This window comes from Hemiscyllium ocellatum, chromosome 31, assembly GCF_020745735.1.
Source record: "Hemiscyllium ocellatum isolate sHemOce1 chromosome 31, sHemOce1.pat.X.cur, whole genome shotgun sequence".
Classification (NCBI taxonomy): Eukaryota; Metazoa; Chordata; class Chondrichthyes; order Orectolobiformes; family Hemiscylliidae; genus Hemiscyllium; species Hemiscyllium ocellatum.
The window spans coordinates 37,652,982-37,675,602 of record NC_083431.1 but is presented as its reverse complement, the minus strand read 5'-3'; positions in this window follow the sequence as shown (position 1 = coordinate 37,675,602).

Here is a 22,621-nt window from a genome sequence, read left to right as displayed (position 1 = left end):
TAGCCTGTTGTGTAGCATCTTGTTGAATGCATTCTGGAAATACAAATACACCACATCCACCAGTTCCTCATTGTCTACTGCACTCAAATGTCCTCAAAGAATTCTAATAAATTTGTTAAATGTGATCTGCCTTTCACAAACCAGTGCTGCATTCGCCAATAGGACAATGTTTATCCAGATGTCTCACTATTTCTTCCTTCATGATAGATCAAAAGTTTTCCTCATTGCAGAAATTAAGCTAATGGGCCTATAGTGGCCCACTTTTTGTCTACCTCTTTTTTAAAAAAAAGCAGTAGCATCACATTTGCTATTTTCCAATCTACTGGAACAGCCACAGAGACCAGTGAGTTTTGGTAAATTGCTAGGGAAATACCAAGTGCGCTCATGGTAATCTCTTAGTACCCTGAATGCCTTCCCTCAGGGCCAGGAGACTTGCATCTTCCACTGTGAAGACAGACAAAATACCCACTCAACACCTCAGCTATTTCCTCATTTCCCATTATTAAATTCTTCTGATCCTCTAAAAGGACCAATGTTTAGCTTAGGCACTCTTTCATTTTATGTATTTGAAGAAAAGCTTGCTGTCCATTTTTATATTCTGAGAAAGTTTACACTCAATCATATGCTACTTTATGGCTTTTATTGTGGCTTTCTGTTAACCTTTAAAGATTTCCCAATCTGCTACTTTCTCACAAATCTTTGCCACTTTGTATGCACTGTTGTGAAGGTTTAGAGGTACATTGTATCTTTAAAGAGAGGAAGCTAGCAAGGACTGACCAAAAGTGCACAGTGTCCTGAACAAAATTAAAGATGTAACATTTAGTCAGAACAAGTAGCTGGAGTTGTGTTGCCATGGAACAAAAACAAATCCAACTGCGACTAATTTAAATTATGCCCCAATACCAAAATCCAATTTGAATTTTGGTGTTTGGGATGACATCAAACCAATGAAAAGATCTAATGTTTTGGGGTATGAAACGAGACATTTTGAACAGTTAGGGGGAAGAACTACAGAGAACTGCCAAGAAGCAGCAGACTGCAAGCAGAACAACTCTGAAAGGTACCGGTCTATGATATTTGTGCATCAGAACACCAAAGTCAACCAAGAAGAATCTACAGAGAAAGTTTGACATCTGAACACTATACCTGGGTTTGAAAATTGATTTTGCTATAAATATAAGAGGGATCTTATTGACCAGTATTGAAGAGTGGGACGTAAAAGATAGGTTTAAGAGAAAGGAGTTGTAAATAATTGTTGGTTTTATTATTTGCTCTTGAATTTAATAAAAGTTAATAATTTTATTCTTAAATGGTGACCTCTGGGATAGTTCTTTGCCTCTTGAAATTTAAGATTACAGCACGAGGTGAGCTTTTGTATATTGGGTTTAAACTTAACAAAAAGGAGTTTACCCTATGTCATAATAGCACAAGTTTTCAATTTGATACCCTCTTATTTCCTTAGTTATCCATGGCTGATTATTATTTTTCCCTAGTCCTTCCTTTTTCACTCATATATACTTTTACTGAACAATCACTTTTGAAATCCTCCACTCAATTGTCCCACCATACAGTTTTTGCTCCCAATCTACCTTAGCCAACTCCATCCCATTGTAGTCTCCTTTGTTTAAAGCACCAGAAACTGGTATTGGATTTTACCTTCTCTCCTTGTTTCAAAATTCAGACATATTGCAATGTCTGCAATGTCGGAGAGGATCCTGAATTATGAGATAGTTAAATTATTCTTATCTCATTACATGACCAAAGCTAGGATAGCTCACCTCAGTTTCCTCGAACAATGTGTAATGGAAACTATTGTGGATACATTTTATGAACTGCTCCTCAAGTCTGCTTTGACTGACTCAGTTTAACCAATTAATATGTAGACTAAAAACCCCATAATAGTTGCTGTATCATTGTTACATGGAGTCATTTCTTTAATTGTCTATCCCACAATGATATTATTTGGTGGCCTACAGCCTACACCTATCAGTGACTTTTTTCCCTTACTATTTCTAATTTCCACCCACACTGTTTCAAACTTTTTCTCCATAGAAACTATATCATAGAATCCCTACAGCGTACAAGCAGGTCATTCAGCCCATTGAGTACACACTGAACCACTGGAGAGCAGTCCACCCAGACCCATTCCCATCCCCCTGTCACCCACATTGCCTGTGGTATCAAGGAATGTGCAGGTTCAGTGGATTCGCCATAGGCAATTTAACATGGCCATAACTTGCACATCTTTGGACTGCAAGAACAAATGGGTGCAACTGCAGGAAATCCATGCAGACACAGGCTGAATGTATAAACTCTGCACAGAATCACCTCAGTGTGAAATTGAATCCAGATCCTTTGCACTGTGAAGCAGCAGTGCTAACCACTGAGCTATCCCAATCATCTCTCATTACTGCCCTGATGTCATCCCTAACTATCAGAGCTACACTACTTCCTTTTCCTTCCTGTCCATCCTTCCAAATAGTCTAATAGTCCTGGTTATTTCCCAGTCATGACCAACCTGCAGCCATGTTTCCATAATGGCTAAGTAATACCCATTTGTGATGCTCTGTGCCAACAACTCAATTACCTTGTTAGCTGAATGCTCGCAGCATTTGAAGAGTCTCCTTAAGCTAGTTTTCATGCCTTCTTTTTGAATCTTAACACCTCCACCAGAAAAACCTTTGCTTTTATTTATTCTCTCTTTCTGTCACTATCTAGTTTCTCCTCATCTTAGTGTTATTCAGCTCAGCTGTTTCTTGCTTTTTCTTCACTATCTTGATTCTGTTTTTTCTTAACCTGTCACCCCCTAATTCCAAGCCTCCTCTTAGGTTACCATTCCCCTACTAAACTAGTTTAAAATCCATTCAAAGAGTGCTAGCAAAACCACTCTAGAATAATTTGTTCTGTCACTGTTTGGTTAAAAACTAGGTTATAGTCCAACAGGTTTATATGGAGGCACTAGCTTTTGAAGCACTGCTTCCCCACATGACAAAGCAGCAACACTTTGCAAGCTAGTGCCTCCAAACAGACCTGTTGGACTAGAACCAGGTGTTGTGATTTTTAAGCTTTGTCTAGGCCAGTCCAACATCAGCACCTCCAAATCATGGGTAAAGACTGTTCTTCTTGAAGTCTCACTCCTGCAGGAACAGTCCAGTAACTCCAAAATTTAAATGCCTCCCTTCTACACCACTCCACAGCTACAAGTTAAAAACTGTCTAATCAGCACAGAATACCAGCTCACTATTGGGACAGCCTTAGGGGAGTCCTGCACTACCTGCCTCATCTGGAAATTTGACGTTTCAGGGCAGAGCCCTTCATCAGGAATGAGGAGAGGGTGCCAGGCAGGCTAAGATAAAAGGTAGGAAGGAGGGACTTGGGGGAGGGACGATGGAGATGTGATAGGTGGAAGGAGGTCAAGGTGAGGGTGATAGGCCGGAGTGGGGTGGGGGCGGAGAGGTCAGGAAGAGGATTGCAGGTTAGGAGGGCGGTGCTGAGTTCAAGGGAATCGACTGAGACAAGGTGGGGGGAGGGGAAATGAGGAAACTGGAGAAATCTGAGTTCATCCCTTGTGGTTGGAGGGTTCCCAGGCGGAACATGAGGCGCTCTTCCTCCAACCGTCGTGTTGTTATGTTCTGGCTATGGAGGAGTCCAAGGACCTGCATGTCTTCGGTGGCGTGGGAGGGAGAGTTAGTGTTGGGCCATGGGGTGGTTGGGTTGGTTGGTCCGGGCGTCCCAGAGGTGTTCCCTGAAGCGTTCCGCAAGTAGGCGGCCCGTCTCCCCAATATAGAGGAGGCCACATCGGGTGCAGCAGATGCAATAGATGATGTGTGTGGAGGTGCAGGTGAATTTGTGGCGGATATGGAAGGATCCCTTGGGGCCTTGGAGAGAAGTAAGGGAGGAGGTGTGGGCGCAAGTTTTGCATTTCCTGCGGTTGCAGGGGAAGGTGCCAGGAGTGGAGGTTGGGTTGGTGGGGGGTGTGGACCTGACGAGGAAGTCACGAAGGGATGGTCTTTGCGGAACGCTGATAGGGGAGGGGAGGAAAATATATCCCTGGTGGTGGGGGGGTCCGTTTGGAGTTGGCGGAAATGACGGCGGATGATACGCTGTATACGGAGGTTGGTGGGGTGGTATTTGAGAACCAGGGGGGTCTGTCTTGGTGGCGGTTGGAGGGGCGGGGCTCAAGGGCAGAGGAGCGGGAAGTGGAGGAGATGCGGTGGAGGGCATCGTCGATCACGTCTGGGGGGGAATCTGCGGTCCTTGAAGAAGGAGGCCATCTGGGCTGTACGGTATTGAAACTGGTCCTCCTGGGAGCAGATGCGGCGGAGATGAAGGAATTGGGAATATGGGATGGAGTTTTTACAGGGGGCTGTGTGGGAGGAGGTGTAGTCCAGGTATCTGTGGGAGTCAGTCGGTTTATAGTAGATGTCTGTGTTGAGTCGGTTGCCCGAGATAGAAATGGAAAGGTCTAGGAAGGGGAGGGAGGAGTCTGAGACAGTCCAGGTGAATTTAAGGTCGGGATGGAAGGTGTTGGTAAAGTTGATGAACTGTTCAACCTCCTCGTGAGAGCACGAGGCAGCGCCGATACAGTCATCGATGTAGCGGAGGAAAAGGTGGGGGGTGGTGCCAGTGTAGTTGCGGAAGATGGACCGTTCCACATATCCTACAAAGAGACAGGCATAGCTGGGGCCCATGCGGGTGCCCATGGCAACTCCTTTAGTTTGGAGGAAGGGGAGGATTGGAAAGAGAAGTTATTCAGGGTGAGGACCAGTTCAGTCAGTCGAAGGAGGGTGTCAGTGGAAGGGTACCTGCCCTTGCCCCACCGAAACTCATTGTCTCAGCCTGCTCCTGCCCCAATGAGTTTCAGACAATGAGGGCTGCCTACTTGCAGAACGCTTCAGGGAACACCTCTGGGACGCCCGGACCAACCAACCCAACCACCCCGTGGCCCACCACTAACTCTCCCTCCCACTCCACCGAAGCCATGCAGGTCCTTGGACTCCTCCATCGCCAGAACGTAACACGACGGTTGGAGGAAGAGCGCCTCATGTTCCGTCTGGGAACCCTCCAACCACAAGGGATGAACTCCGATTTCTCCAGTTTCCTCATTTCCCCTCCCCCCACCTTGTCTCAGTCGATTCCCTTGAACTCAGCACCGCCCTCCTAACCTGCAATCCTCTTCCTGACCTCTCCGCCCCCACCCCACTCCGGCCTATCACCCTCACCTGGACCTTCTTCCACCTATCACATCTCCATCGTCCCCCCCCCCCCCCCCCCCAAGTCCCTCCTCCCTACCTTTTATCTTAGCCTGCCTGGCACCCTCTCCTCATTCCTGATGAAGGGCTTTGGCCCGAAACGTCAAATTTCCTGTTCCTTGGATGCTGCCTGACCTGCTGTGCTTTAACCAGCAACACATTTTCAGCTCCTACCCTCCTGCACCTTTTTACACAATAGTGTACCACCACCTTGTATGTGTTGGTCACATAACTTTCATTCTCCCAGATGTTACTCAGTGCTGCCAGATCTAGCTGAAGGTCCATAACCTGGCACTTGAGTTGGAGGAACTGACAGCACCTCCTGTGCGCATATTGCTCACTGATGTAATCAGCATCCAACAATTCCCACATGTGGAATACATTATTTGAAAGAGCTGGCTCACCATCCCTATAATTAAACCAAAGATTACCCAATTTAAAAACTAATCTAATTCTCACTAACAGTTAACTAGTAATTTCAACATGTTATTTGAATAGAGTAAGAAAATTAAAAGAATTATACTCATCCCACAATTAGCCACTTTCCAGTTTGGCTGTGATGTCACTCTGCAATCTTGCTCTCCCTCTCACCAGAAGCTGTTTAGGTATGCCTCTGTCATTCCTTGGTTGCCACTTACACACCTTTACTCACCCAACCTCCCTTTTACAATATCCTGATCTCGCTGCTCAGCAGTACCAGCAAGTCCCTCCAGGCATGCTGCAGCACCCAAGGCCCCATGCCCTAATCACCAGTAGCTTCTCCCAAACACAGTAGATGTTGTTACTGTAGCCTTTGACTCACAAGGGAGAAACGCAGACCATAAGGCTTCTAAAAGCAGCAGCAGCAGGAATAGAGAGTTTAAGCTTCAATTCAGCAGCAACTCCTCACAGTCACAAAAAGATGGTATTTACTTCAACTCAGTGAAGAGAAAGACAGCAGCAATAAAGAATCCCAAGCTCAAAAGCCTCCAGGCAGGCAGGCAAGCTATAGCACCCAAAGCTCTATGCCTAAATCAGCTTCAGCTGCTCTCAGTTGCAACAGGTGTTGCCACTTCAGCCTCTAAGCTCCAGTTGCAGCAGAGTGCAGACTCCCAATACACTGCACTCTACAGGACAAAAGAGGTGGATGGCTCTGATAATATCTCCCCCTGTTTCAGTCACCTGCTTTGTTCCTTCTTAAGGGTTTGGGGCTTTTTCTGGATGCATTTTTCCTTTGCATGATTTGAGGTGAATCTCTTTCTTGCCAAAACTAGATCATACTCCTTATCACATGTTGTTTTATGTTGGTGTTGTCTGTGGGATCAAACCTTTTCTAGGCATTTCTCACTACTTCAGTGGTATGTGAGACAAGTGTTTGGTTCCAATTTGCCATGTTTTGTGGTGTCAGCACAGTTTGGTTTGGGGTTACTGCAAACTGTACCCACAGATGCTTGGCAAATGCAGAAGGGTGTTCTATCTTTCACTGACTATGCTTATTTAATCCCTGTAGGAGAAAGTGAAGACTGCAGATGCTGGAGATCAGAGCTGAAAATGTGTTGCTGGAAAAGCGCAACAGGTCAGGCAGCATCCAAGGACTCCTCCATCGCCAGACTATAGCAACACGACCGCTGGAGGAAGAGCACCTGCTTGGCACACTCCTCATTCCTGAAGAAGGGCTCAAGCCCGAAACATCGATTCTCCTGCTCCTTGGATGCTGCCTGACCTGCTGTGCTTTTCCAGCAACACATTTTCAGCACTTATTTAATCCATCCACAGGATCACTGCTATTTTATTCTACAGTGGGTAAGATTGCTGTTTTGATAGCCTGAAATTTCCTTCTTCCACATCATGAGGTTTGCGGAAGACAGAATGGATCACAGGTCTCAGGCACATTAACATTAATTTGACATCTTGCATATCATTGAAATCATGGTGAACTCTTTATTGGTAGGTACTGTCACAAAACATGGAAGTCAGTTATGGGATTAAATTTAGGATTTTTTTTTGCCAGCTCCACCAATTGCGCCACCATAAACAGAGTTCTATAAGTAACTGAATTATTGTTCTGGCCATCCTGACAGATATCTTGACCATCCTGTGGTCAGTGGGTTCATTCAGGCAGGGTGAGATCATGGGGATGTTGAAGGATCTGCTCCCTCTGGAATGGAAGGTGGTGATCCCTAATTTTCATCCCTCTTGGCATATCGATGGGCTTGTTCTTCCATTTCGACCAGACTATCCCGTAATCACTGTCCCCATTTGATTCTATTATCCCAAATGCGCATATCATTCCCTTTTAACTGAAAAGTTAATTTTCAATTTCATGCTGGCATTTTAAATGGTCTGCAATGTGGGTTCTGTTTTCTTTGCTTGCACCTCTTGGTCAGTCCTTCCACAGCTTTTTGGGCTGTGCCCCAATCGCTTACTGACCGTGTGCTATCCCTCCTGGTACACTATATATTGCATTGTGTTTGAAACTATCCCAAATGTACCACATTCATTTGGTTCTTCTGCTCCTTTTCTACTGCTTTGAGTCTAACATTTTCCAGTTCCTGTTTCACTTCTTCCAGTATTTCCCATTCTTTCTCAGCTGCTCCATACACCTGGCTATCACTATAGTCTCACCTCAGGGGATCTCCCATTCACCGCTTCCAACCTCATGATCCCACAACCCCGCACCGCCCGTTTCTACCTCCTGCCCAAAATCCACAAACCTGACTGCCCCGGCCGACCCATTGTCTCAGCCTGCTCCTGCCCTACTGAACTCATCTCTGTGTACCTCAACACGGTCCTGTCCCCCTTAGTCCAAGAACTCCCCACCTACGTTCGGGACACCACCCACACCCTCCACCTCCTCCATGATTTTCGGTTCCCTGGTCCCCAACGCCTTATCTTCACCATGGACATCCAGTCCCTGTACACCTCCATCCCCCATCACGAAGGATTCAAAAGCCCTCTGCTTCTTCCTATCCCGCCGTACCAACCAGTACCCTTCCACTGACACCCTCCTTCGACTGACTGAACTCTGAATAACTTCTCTTTCCAATCCTCCCACTTCCTCCAAACCAAAGGAGTAGCCATGGGCACCCACATGGGCCCCAGTTATGCCTGCCTCTGTGGAACAGTCCATCTTCCGCAGCTACACTGGCACCACGCCCCACCTTTTAATCCGCTACATCAATGACTGTATCGGCGCTGCCTCGTACTCCCACGAGGAGGTTGAGCAGTTCATCCACTTTACCAACAACTTCCACCCCAACCTCAAATTTACCTGGACTATCTCAGACTCCTCCCTCCCCTTCCTAGACCTCTCCATTTCTATCTCGGGCGACTGAATCAACATGGACATTTACTATAAACCGACCGACTCCCACAGGTACCTAGACTACACCTCCTCCCACCTGCCCCCTGTAAAAACACCATCCCATATTCCCAATTCCTTCGTCTCCGCTGCATCTGCTCCCAGGAGGACCAGTTCCAAGACCGAACAACCCAGATGGCCTCCTTCTTCAAAGACTGCAATTTCCCCCCAGACGTGATCGATGATGCTTTCCACTGCATCTCCTCCACTTCCCACTCCTCTGCCCTTGAGCCCCACCCCTCCAATCACCACCATGTCAGAACCCCACTGGTCCTCACCTATCACCCCACCAACCTCCATATACACCGTATCATCCATCATCATTTTCGCCACCTCCAAACGGACCCCACCACCAAGGATATATTTCCCTTCCTTCCCCTACCAGCATTATGAAAAGACCACCCCCTCGTCAGGTCCACAACCCCACCAACCCAAACTCCACTCCCGGCACCTTCCCCTGCAACTGCAAGAAATGCAAAACTTGCGCCCACATCTCCCCCCTTACTTCCCTCCAAGGCCCCAAGGGATCATTCCATATCCGCCACAAATTCACCTGCACCTCCACACATAACATTTACTGCATCCACTGCACCCGATGTGGCCTCCTCTATTTTGGGGAGACAGGCCGTCTTCTGGTGGAACGTTTCAGAGAACACCTCTGGGACGCCCGGACCAACCAACCCAACCACCCTGTGGCTCAACACTTCAACTCCCCCTCCCACTCCACCAAGGATATGCAGGTCCTGGGTCTCCTCCATTGCCAGACCATAGTAACACGACGGCTGGAGGAAGAGCACCTCATCTTCCGCTTAGGAACCCTCCAACCCAAGGGATGAACTCAGATTTCTTCAGCTTCCTCATTTCCCCTCCCCCCACCTTGTCTCAGTCCCAACCCTCGAACTCAGCACCACCTTCCTAACCTGCAATCTTCTTCCTGACCTCTCTGCCCCCACCCCCACTCCGGCCTATCAACCTCACCTTAACCTCCTTCCACCTATCGCATTTTCAACACCCCTCCCCTAAGTCCCTCCTCCCTACCTTTTATCTTAGCCTGCTTGGTACACCTTCCTCATTCCTGAAGAAGGGTTCATGCCCGAAACATCGTTTCTCCTGCTCTTTGGATGCTGCCTGACCTGCTGTGCTTTTCCAGCAACCCTTTTTCAGTGCTTATCACTGTAGTCTTGCTGAGTTTTAAAGCAAGTTTTCCCTCAGTTTTTTTGCAGTGCCTTCCAGCATTTCTATCGTCAGGTTCTGGAGCTAATATTTGCTAATTGCAATAGTTAAACCACTTCTTATTTAGGTACTTTCTAGGGCACTGTGCCATTTTTTATATTGTTTCCTTTTCATTTTTTGCTCTCTCTCTCTCTCTCTCTCTCTCTCTCTCTTTCTCTCTGATTTCTCTCCTGTGAGTCCTTTGGGTCTCTGACCCTTGTCACTATCTCTTACCTTGTTCCCAACCCCAAAACCTGGCTTCTTGCTACCTCATGGGTCCTCCAAACCTGTATTCAGCTTTCTTGCCGCTGTTTTCTGTGGGTCCCTAACTATGCTAGATTTCCTTTTCCATAGATCCCTGACTCTGTACCAACTTAGCTGTCTGTCGTCCCCACATTACAGGCACTTAGCTTATGGCCCAGTCACTGGTCAGAAACCTTCGCTCTCTTCCATCCTTGAATCCTGGCCATCACGCGGGGCAGTTGCTCTCTTAATACAGGTTCAGGCAGAATATCTGAGAGTTCGGGTTGATGGGGTTTGACTTTAGAAATTATACACTTCTAATCAAAGGTGTCCCAGAGAGGCCAACATTGTCCATGCATTGGATATTTCAAACAGTATTAAAAACACTTTACCCAAGAGCTTTTGATGATGAGGGGGTGAAGGGACACGAAATTCAGTGTGTGATTCAACTTGTTTTTATTAACAAAGTATTCCTTATTAAAAATGTAAGCATTTCCCATGTTTCAAAAATATTTATTCTCTATCTAGCTCTATCTGTCTGAGAAAGGATATTACCCACAATAATCGGTTTAGTTCAGTCAACAGGACAGTTGGTTCACAAGGTAGTGTGATGCCAACAGCGGAGGTTCAATCTCTACACTGGCTGAAGTTGCCATGAAAGGCTCTCCTTGTCAACCTCTCCCCTCACCTGAGTTGTGGTAGCCTTCAGGGGAAATCACCACCAGTCATTTCTCTCTAGTAAGACAGCAGCTCTATGGTCTAGTAAGACTATGGTGACTACATTATAACCATTCCTCTTTTATTTTCATGCCTCCAACACTGACCTTACCCTTATACCTTTCTCTTTTCAGAGACCAGGAAGTGTAAACTGGATTGGCAATAAAGGGAGAGTCGATAAAGTGTGGCACTGGAAAAGGCACAGCAGGTCAGGCAGCATCTAAGGAGCAAGAAAGTCGATGTTTCGGGTTTAACCCTTCATCAGGACTGTCCTCCTACTTCCGGAACCGTAATTTCTCCTCTCCTATTTTTAACAATGCCCTCAAACGCATCTCCTCCATTTCCAACACTTCTGTTCTCGAACCCCACACCCCCAACCACAACAAGAATAAAATCCCTCTGATCCTTGCATTCCATGTCACCAACCTCCAAATCCAGCGTATCATCCTCCAATATTTTCACCACCTACAATCAGACCCCACTACCAAAACGATATTTCTCACCCTCCCCTACATGCAATCTGTAGATCTGTTCTTTCTGTGACTCCCCCGTTAGGTCCACAGTACCCACCAAACTCCTCTCCACACATGGCACCATCCCCTGCTGCCAAAAGAGGTGCAAAACTTGCACCCACACCTCCCTCTGCACCTCTGTCCAAGGCCCCAAAGGATCATTCTAAATCCATCAGAGATTAACTTGCATATGCTCAAACCTCATTGCTCTCAATGTGGTCTCCTCTACATCAGAGAGACTGAGTGCAAACCCACGGAACGTTTCAGGGAACATCTCTGGTCCATATGCACTAACCAACCCCATATTCCTGTAGCCATCCATGCCGACTCCCCCCATTACTTATCTGTTCTGGGCCTCCTCCGCCATCTGAACAAGGCCACCCACAAACCGCTAGAGCAACACCTCATCTTCCATCTTGGGAGTTTACAACCACATGGCCTCAACATCAAATTCACCAGTTTCCAAATCTCCTCTCCACCCGCCCCATTCCAGATCCAAACCCCTGATTTGACTTCACCTTCTTGACTTGACCTATCTGTTCACCTTCCTTCCCACCTATCCACTCCACACTTCCCACCCACCTACCAGAATCACCTCCTACCTTCAGTCACCATCGCCATCCCAACTACCTTTCCCCCAGCCTCACCTCTCTCCCCCATTTATTTCACAGTCCCCTTCCCCTTTCCTAGTTCTGATGAAGGGTTAAGCCCAAAACATTGACTCTCTTGCTCTTGAGATGCTGCCTGACCTGCTGTGCTTTATCCAGCACCAAATTTTATTGACTGTGACTCCTCCAGCAACTGCAGTCCTCACTATCTCCTAGTTGCTGACAATAAAGAAAGGAACTGCAGACAGGAGGCATGAAGACACCCAGTCATTTGATTTCACATTCGTAGTCACCAATTCAGATACTGACATTGTGTGAAAATATTTTAGAGGATGGTGGTGGGTTCGGCACACAGTTTAACATTGGTTATTGTGGACTGCAGGCAGAGCACAGGGTAATTGATGTCAAGTCACTCATGATTAATGTTACACATGAGAACTCAAATGATACACTGAGGGAGAAATGTGCACAAGGATGCAAGTGGTTATTTATGTCAGAATACTTTGTTTTGAGAGGCCTAACAAAGGGTCGATGTCAAGGAACATGAAAGAGTTTGTACCTACTTATGTGATGAACCACATGCTTTGGGAGATATGATTTTTTTTCTCTCTGGAATGCCCCTTTAAGATCAAAGCAGACTGAGTGGCATTCTGAAAGATGGTTGATTGATTTTCTGATCACTAGATAAGTAAATTCCAAGAAATGCCCATGTGATCTGAGTATGTAATGGGGTGCATTAGTCAGGAAGCAAAGGGTAAGTAGAAAGAAAATTGCATTGGAGTTGGGTCAGCCAGTATTTACCATTTGGCAGTTGAGAACACACTGACAATTTGCACGAAAAGATAACAAGCAGCATTCTCTACATTTGGCGGTCTTTAAACAGATCCTGGTGTTAAAGCAGGTCTGTTATTAAATGCATTATCAGTTGGAAAGAACAAAGACAAAAAGAGTAAGAAGTTGTGGACTGAACCATCGAAACCCATCAAACTGTGTAAAGGAGTTAAGGAGTAATGGAGTTTTGGGTACTTTACCTAAAATGATTGTCATGCCAGGTACAATGTTGTGGGTATCACAGGGACATGGCTGCAGGGGGATCAGTTTTGGGAACTAAATATAGAAGGATACAAGTCCTAACAAAAGGACAGGCAGATGGGTGGGGGGGGGAGAGTTGCCTGTTTAGTAAGAAGTGAATTAAAATTGATAGCAAGAAGTGCTATATAGTTGAAGATGTAGAATCTGTGTGGGTACAGTTGAAGAACCGCTAAGCAAAATAGCACTGACAGAACTGTGTACAGGCCTCTGAGCAGAAATGCATGAAAGAAAGGTACCATCACAATAATCATGGGGGTCATCAATATGCAAATAGACTGGGAAAATTAAATTGGTAGCAGATCTCAGGAAAAGGAATTTGTGTCAGATCTATGAGATTTTCTTTGGAGTAGCTTGTGATAGAGCCCAGTAGGGAATACGCAGCTCTGTCTCTTGTGATGAAATAACTCCATGGAGGCTGGTAATCCATCACCCAGTCACCCCTTATTCATACATGTACTGGACATGGACTCTGACCAGTTAGCTCAGAGCCAGTTCCGAGAGTGAGGAGAACCCATAAGACTCCTATTTATATCTGTCAGCCACAACCCTACAGATTAACAGCCCAGTCATGAAACGCATACTTAATGACATCCACCTGGCTAACATTGTTCCAATCACTACATCCCTCTCAAGTCCAGGATGTGGGCATGTTCTTTTTCTTGTAGCTTCTCCTGTGACATTTTTGACCCAGATTCAGTTCTTCCAACTCTGTCTTGGACCAGATAGTGTGCCTCTTGTGCTCAAAGCATCTTAGAAGAAATTTGTCCTCTTCTTTAGGCAGTAACATTGGCCACATCCATCTCGGACTCCAAAGTTTCATCAATGCTAGGCAGAAGGGGAGAACCCACAGTTTCTGACAGTCTTCCCAGTTATTGTGAGAGACTGAGTATGTTTTGCTCTTGCCCCATTTATGAGGTAGCTGTTTTCATGTGATCCATATATTTGTTCAAGACAGCCTCACCGACTCCAACTTCATTGTCACCAGGCCTAACCTCATGTTGCACATGCATCATAACCATGCAGGGCCATTTCCATGGTTTTGATATCAATCTTCATTCCCTGAAATAAACTGCATCTTGCACTTAGAGCAGGTATGTGACCAGCATTGGCATTTCTGATGTTGTTTCATTCTACCCCCACAAGTCTGGAGTATTCTCCCCATCACTGTAATTGCATGAGGGCTGGTCCTATAATCAAACAGGAACCAGGATAGTTTGGTATCATGTGAAGCTGTAGAATGTTTCTCTAAGCCTGCTGTCAATATTTGGACTGGTCTTTCAGCCAGACCATTGGACAATGGATGGTATGGAGCTGCCTAAACATGTCAAATGCCATTTCACCTTATGAAATACTCAAAATTCCTGCTGGTAAATAACATCTCATTGTCTGTGATCAATACTTCCCGGAGTCCATGTATGGTAAACAATGCTTGCAGTTTTTCAGTCATCACCTTTGAGTTTGATAAATGAACTCTATTCATGTCCAACCATGTTGAATGGGCATCCACAATGACTAGGAACATTGACCCCATGAAAGGACTGGCACAGTTGGCATGCAACTGAGTCCAGGGTTTACCTAGACATACCCACGAATATGGGAGAGATGCAGGCTGTAAGTTTTGTCCTTGTTGGCACTCTGGACACCGCTGCACCAACACAGCAATCTCACCAAATATAACATGTTGCCAACATTTTCACTTTAGAATCTCCTGGATGACCCTGGTGAAGTTCAGCCTGTAGTTGGTAGTGATCTTTACTTAGAACATAGAACATAGAAAAATACAGCGCAGTACGGGCCCTTTGGCCCTTGATGTTGCGCAGATCCAAGCCCACCTAACCTACACTAGCCCACTATCCTCCATATGTCTATCCAATGCCCGTTTGAATGCCCATAAAGAGGGAGAGTCCACCACTGCTACTGGCAGGGCATTCCATGAACTCTCGACTCGCTGAGTAAAGAATCTACCCTTAACATCTGTCCTACACCTACCACCCCTTAATTTAAACTATGCCCCCTCGTAATATCTGACTCCATATGTGGAAAAAGGTTCTCATGGTCAACCCTATCTAAACCCCTAATCATCTTGTACACCTCTATCAAGTCACCCCTAAACCTTCTTTCCTCCAATGAAAACAGCCCCAAGTGCCTCAGCCTTTCCTCATACGATCTTCCCACCATACCAGGCAACATCCTGGTAAACCTCCTCTGCACCCGTTCCAGTGCCTCCACATCCTTCCTAGAGTATAGTGACCAAAACTGCACACAATACTCCAGATGCGGCCGCACCAGCGTCTTATACAACTGTAACATGATCTCAGGACTCCGGAACTCAATTCCTCTACCAATGAAAGCCAGTACGCCATATGCCTTCTTCACAGCAATGTTTACCTGGGTGGCAACTTTCAAAGATCTGTGTACATGGACACCAAGATCCCTCTGCTTATCCACACTACCAAGTATCCGACCATTAGCCCAGTACCCCATCTTCTTTATACTCTTACCAAAGTGAATCACTTCACACTTAGCTACATTGAACTCCATTTGCCACCTTTCTGACCAGCTCTGCAGCTTATCTACATCCTGCTGTAACCTGCCACATCCTTCCTCACTGTCAACAACTCCACCGACTTTCGTATCATCTGCAAACTTGCTCACCCAACCTTCCATCCCCTCCTTCAGGTCATTTATAAAAAGTGACAAACAGCAATGGTCCCAAAGCAGATCCTTGCGGAACACCGCTAGTAACTGCACTCCAAGATGAACCTTTACCATCAACTACTACCCTTTGTCTTCTTCCAGCCAGCTAATTCCTAATTCAAACCTCCAACGCACCCTCAATGCCATACCTCCGTATTTTTTGCAGTAGCCTACCATGGGGAACCTTATCAAACGCCTTACTAAAATCCATATACACCACATCTACTGCTTTACCCTCGTCCACCTCCTTAGTCACCTTCTCAAAGAATTCAATAAGGTTTGTGAGGCATGACCTGCCCTTCACAAAACCATGCTGACTATCCTTGATCACATTATTCCTATCCAGATGTTCATAAATCCTATCCCTTACAATTCTCTCAAAAACTTTGCCCACAACAGAAGTGAGACTCACCGGCCTATAGTTACTAGGGTTATCTTTACATAGGCCGCTCTCTTCCCTTTAACAAGGGATTCCAATTCATTATTAAACCACGTCTCCCTCACACAACACTTTCCTTCCTGCCTGACAGGTACATACTTATCAAGGACACTCAATAGTTGCTCCTTGAACAAGCTCCACATATCGATTGCGCCCTTCCCTTGAAGCCTACTTTTCCAAACCACGCATCCTAAGTCATGCCTTGCCGCATCATAATTTCCCTGCCCCCAGCTATAACTCTTGCCCTGCAGTGCACACTTATCCCTCTCCATCACTAGAGTAAAAGTCACCGAATTGTGGTCATGGTCTCCAAAGTGCTCACCTACCTCCAATTCTAAAACCTGGCCTGGTTCGTTACCCAGAACCAAATCCAGTATGGCCTCACCTCTTGTTGGCCTGTCTACATATTGTGTCAGGAAAACCTCCTGCACACATTGGACAAACACCGACCCATCTAACGTACTTGAGCTATAGCTTTCCCAGTCAATATCTGGAAACTTAAAGTCCCCCATAACAACCACCCTACTACTTTCACTCTTCTCCTGAATCATCCTCGCAATCCTTTCTTCTACGTCTCTAGGACTATTAGGAGGCCTGTAGAAAACTCCTAACAGGGTGACCTCACCTTTCCTATTTCTAACCTCAGCCCAAACTACCTCAGATGGTGAGTCTTCATCCATCGTCCTTTCCACCGCTGTAATACTATCTTTGACAAGCAATGCCACACCTCCCCCTCTTTTACCCCCACCTCTGACCCTACTAAAACATCTAAACCCTGAAACCTGCAACAGCCAATCCTGTCCCTGATCTACCCATGTCTCCGTAATAGCCATAACATCGAAATCCCAGGTACCAAGCCACGCTGTAAGTTCACCTACCTTATTTCGTATACTTCTTGCATTGAAGTATACACACTTCCAGCCACTTTCCTGTTTACAGGCACTCTCCTTTGAGATCGATGCCATGTTCCTAACCTTCCTGCACTCAAGGTCCTGCACCCTAAAGCTACAGTCCAGGTTCCCATGCCTCTGCAGAGTTAGTATAAACTCCCCCAAAGAGCACTAGCAAACCTCCCCCCAAGGATACTGGTGCCCCTCAGGTTCAGGTGTAGACCATCCTGTTTATAGAGGTCCTACCTTCCCCAGAAAGAACCCCAGTTATCCAGATACCGGAATCCCTCCCTCCTGCACCATTCCTGTAGCCACGCATTTAACTGTTCTCTCTCCCTATTCCTCGACTCTCTATCACATGGCACGGATAACAAACCAGAGACAACAACTCTGTTTGTTCTAACTCTGAGCTTCCAACCTAGCTCCCTAACATCCTCATCCCTCTTCCTACCTATATCGTTGGTGCCAATGTGGACCACGACTTCGGGCTGCTCCCCATCCCCCTTAAGGACCTGGAAAACACAATCAGAGACGTCATGTACCCTTGCACCTGGGAGGCAACATACCAAACTCTCTCGCCCCCGCAAAACCACCTATCTGTACCCCGAACTATCGAGTCCCCAATAACTATTGTTCTGCTCTTCTCCACCCTTCCCTTCTGAGCAATGGGGACAGGCTCCGTTCCAGAGGCCTGAACCCCATTGCTTACCCATGGTAAGTCATCCCCCCCACAAGTATCCAAAACGGTATACTTGTTCTTGAGGGGAATGACCGCAGGGGGTCCCTGCACTGGCTGCTTCCTCCCAGTCTCCCTCGCTGTTACCCATCTGTCTGCAATCTTTGGAGTTACTACTTCCCTAAAGCTCCGATCTATGACCCCCTCTGCCTCCCGAATGATCCTAAGTTCATCCAACTCTAGCTCCAGTTCCCTAACACGGTCTTGGAGGAGCTGGAGATGGGTGCACTTCCTACAAGTGTAATCAGCAGGGACGACCATGGCATCCCTCACCTCAAACATGTTGCAAGAGGAACATTGCACTGCCTTCACTGCCATCCCTCTAAAAGTAACCTTTTATTTAAAAAAATTAGGTCTAAAGAATAGAACAAGCAAAATGCAGCACTTACCTGCTTACCACAACGGGTCTTATTATTAGGTTAGAGGAGGAGGGCGGGTGGGAGACACTACCTCTGTAGTGCCTCGGGTTCCTCTACTGCGCGCTTTTATAGGGAAAAAAACCTAATCAGGTAAGCTTGCGCTACACCAGCTTCTGGGTCCGCTCCGTACTTTTTTTTAAAAAAAACTTTCAAATTTAAACCATTAAACAACGTCACCGAGCCTACAAGCAGCCACTGCCAAACAGCCCTTACCTGGTCCACTGAGAGAGTGAGGCCTAGGCCTTGGAGCTGCGTGCTTTTATAGGGGAAGAAAACCTATCCAGGTAAGCTTGCGCTACACCAGCTTCCGGGTCCGCTCCGTGCTTTTTTTAAAATAAACTTTCAAATTTAAACCGTTAAACAATGTCACCGAACCTACAAGCAGCCACTGCCAAACAGCCCTTACCTGCTCTGCTGAGAGAGTGGGACAATCACTCTTGCTTCCCATAACAATATGCCATCCTTTACAGTGACCTTGTCTCACTGTATCCAGAAAGGTTTCAATTCTGGTTGTGTTGGCTCTTTTGTTTCTCCCATCACCACTAACTGTCTAAATTTTGCCAGAATGAGAGCTTTTTGTGTCCGCTGTCGGTTATTGTCAGTGATAACTGGAAGGGTGTCTGGAAAGTTTAAAACCAGAATGGACTCTTCCAGGGAGGCACCACTGCTGGTGTACCTACCAGTGGGATGCAGCTCAAGGTATCCGCATTTGCCACTTGACTTCCCGGATAGGGTTCCAACTTGTAATTGTACGCAATGAGAATAAGGGCCCACCATTGAATTTGACCAGAAGTTATGAAAGGCATGGCCTTGTCTCCTTTAAGTAGCCCGAGCAGGTGTTTGTGTTCTGATACTATTACAAATTTACATCTGTAAAGGTATTGTGGAGATTTCTCACACCAAAGATGGTCACCAAAGCATCCTTCTTTATCTAGGTGTATCTGTATTCAGAATCAGAGAGTCTGGGAAGCATACGCTATCAGGTGTTCTTCTCCGTTGAACTACTAGTGAGCCAAAATTACCCCAATACTGTACAGGGAGGCATCGCATGTCAGCACCACATCTCGCTTGGGACTGTAGTGGACAAAAACTTGAGACAACAATAATTGCTTTCTCACTCCCCTAAAGGCTACTTCTTAGCGACACAGACATTGCTAAGGCTGATCCTTTTTCAATAGCAAATATATATTTGCCAAATGGAGGTCAGATTACATATGAATTTTCCATAATAATTCACCAACACAAGAAAAGGTTTAAACCCCAATAAAGAAGAGGGAGCCGATGCACTCTTGATTGCCCTCACTTTATCTCCCAACATGTGTAACCTGGTCTTGTCAACTCTGTAGCCCAAGCAGGTCACTTGGCGTGCCTGGAAAACATATTTTTCCCTTCTAAGGTTTATGCCTGCCTAGGAGAAATACATGTTCAAGTTCTCCAAGTGCTCTTTATCAGTCTTCCTGATTATTAGCATGTCATACAGATAAATGGCAACCTGGGTTAGATCTTGTAAAATTTAGATTAGAGTTTTGCCTTGTAAATTTACTCCATCTGCTGGAAAGGGGCTCAGGCTGATAATACCCCAAACGACAGTCTTGTAACTTAGTACAAACCTGATGTGTTTTAATTGTGGCATACTTCTGGGATTCCCTATCTGGTCACAACTGCATGTACACATGGGTAATGTCCAACTTTGTAAAGGATAGCCCTCCCCCAGTCAGGTTTATGTGCAAACCCTCTATGTAAAGTATTGGTATTTACCTAGCTGAAAGAAGCAGTTTACAGTTTGCTTAAAATCCCCACAAAGGTGAACCGATCAGGCTTCACAGTAGGTACAACTGGTGCTGCCCATTCCGCAAAATGTAATGGTTTGATGATTCCTTCACTCTCTAGCCTCTTGAGTTTTGCCTTTACTTTTGCATATAAAGCACATGGTACTGGTTGGGCCATGTAGAATCACAGAATTGCTTCCTGGACAACATACAAGGTGGCCTTGGCTCCTTTGGTAGTCCTTAGACCTTCGTGAAAAATATCTGGGTATTTAATTAGATTTCACTCAGGCAGCAATTTCTAATCGAAAAATGTTGAGCCGACCAGGGTGAATCTTTCTGAGTAAAAAGTGAGGTCTGCAGATGCTGGAGATCAGAGCTGAAAATGTGTTGCTGGTTAAAGCACAGCAGGTCAGGCAGCATCCAAGGAACAGGAAATTCGACGTTTCGGGCCAGAGCCTCCACCCATCAAGCTTGGGCCTGAACCTTTTACTACAATCAATTTAAACTACACCAATTGCTTCTCATCTGAGACCAGAACTGAAGTCATACCCTTAATCTGTAATGGTTCCTCATCTTTCTTCTCAGTCTGGCCAAAGACTTGTGTAAACATAAGGTTGGAGTCCAGAGCAAATTTTGTTAAAGCCTGATTATGCAAGCACTGGTAAAGCTGTGCCAGTATTGACCTCTATTAGAACCAGGTTACCATTTAACCAGATATTTATTTTGATTAGTTCTGATTTAGATGTTGCTAAGCAATTTAACTGTTCCAAGCCACATGTGAATGAATTTTCCAGGAGGAGCTATCCAGAGTTGATTGGAAGGGGAGCCTAGCAGAGAAGATGATGGAGCAGAAATAGCCGAGTTTCTGAAGGTATTCAGGGAGGCACAACAGAAACTCACTCCAAGGAAGAAGAAACATAATAAGGGAAAGATGAGCCAACCATGGATGACAGGAGAAGTCAGGGACAGCACAAAAGGAAAATACAAAGCATACACTGTTGCAAAGATTAGTAGGAAGCCAAAGTTTGGAAGCCTTAAAAAAAATCCAGCGTGGCACAATTAAAAGGAGGAGAGATGATGAAATGAGGGCAAACTAGCTAGTAATACAAAGTGAAGATTGCAAGAGATTTTTAGAAATATAAAAGGTAAGAGAAGAGAAGCAAAAGTGGACATTGAACTGCTGGATAATGAGACTGGAAAAATAGTGATGGGGAGCAAGGAAATGAAGGAGGAATTGAAGAGGTACTTAGCATCAATCTTCATGATGGAAGTCACCAATAGTATGCTAAAACACCAAAAGAGTCAGGGAGCTGATGCCAGTGTAGTGGTCATCACTAAGAAGTACATGCTGAGAAAGCTGGAAGATCTGAGCATGGACAATTCACCCGAACTAAATAAACTACACCCCAAGGTTCTAAAAGACATTGCTGGGTGGTGTGTGTAAGTATTGGTGGTGATCTTTCAGGCATTATTGGAGTCAGAAAGGGTCCCAGAAGACTGAAAAATAGCTAATGTAAAACTCCTGTTTAAAAAGTGAGGGAAGAAAAGCAAGAAATTATAGACTGATTAGCCTGACCTCAGTCATTGGTAAGATGGTAGAGTTCATTATTCAGAATGAGATTGCAAAGCACTTGGAAGTACATGGTAAAATATGACTCAGTCAACATGACTTCATCAAGGGGATGTCATGTCTGACAAACCTGTTAGATTTCTTTGAGGAGGTACAAGTAAGCCAGACAAAGGAGAGCCAATGGATGTGATCTGTTTGGATTTCCAGAAGGCCTTTGACAAGGTGTCACACAGGAGGCTGCTAAATAAGATACGAGCCCCATGATATTAGAGGCAATGTACTGGCATGGATAGAGGAGTCATTGACCAGCTGAAGGCAGAGTTAGGATAAAGGGGTCTTTTCACATGGCAGACAGTGACTAGTGGATTTCCACAGCGATAAATCATGGGACCATAACTGTTCACATTGTACATTTACAATGTAGATGAAGAAACCAAGGACATTGTTGCTAAGTTTGCAGATGACTCAAAGGTAGGTGAAGCGACGGAGTGTTCCAAAAGTGGAGGGGATATAGAAGGACTTGGACAGGCTCAGAGAATGAGCAAAGTAGGAGCAAATGGCACACAGTTTGGGTAAGTGTGAAATCATCCATAAGAACATGAGAAGTAGGAGCAGGAGTAGGCCATCTAGTCCTTCGAGCCTGCTCTTCCATTCAATAAGATCATGGCTAACCTTTCTGTGGCCTCAGCTCCACTTACCCGCCCTCTCACCATAGTCCTTAATTCCTTTACTGTTCAAAAAATTATTTACCTTAGCTTTAAAATATTTACCGAGAAGCCTCAAACACTTCACTGGGCAAAGAATTCCATCGATTCACAACTATCTGAGTGAAGAAGTTCCTTCTCAATTCAGTCCTAAATTTGCTCCCCTTAATTTTGTGGCTATGTCCTCTTGTCCTAGTTTCACCTGCCAGTGGAAATGTTCTCTCTACTTCTACCTCATCTATTGTTTTCCTCATTTTATGTGTCTATACAATCTCCCCTCATTCTTCTAAATTCAAATGAATATAATGCCAGTCTGTTCAGTCTCTCCTCACAAGCCAAATCCTTCATCCCCAGAATCAACCTAGTGAACCTCCTCTGCACCCCTTCTAGTGCCAGTATATCCTTTCTCAAGTAAGGAGAC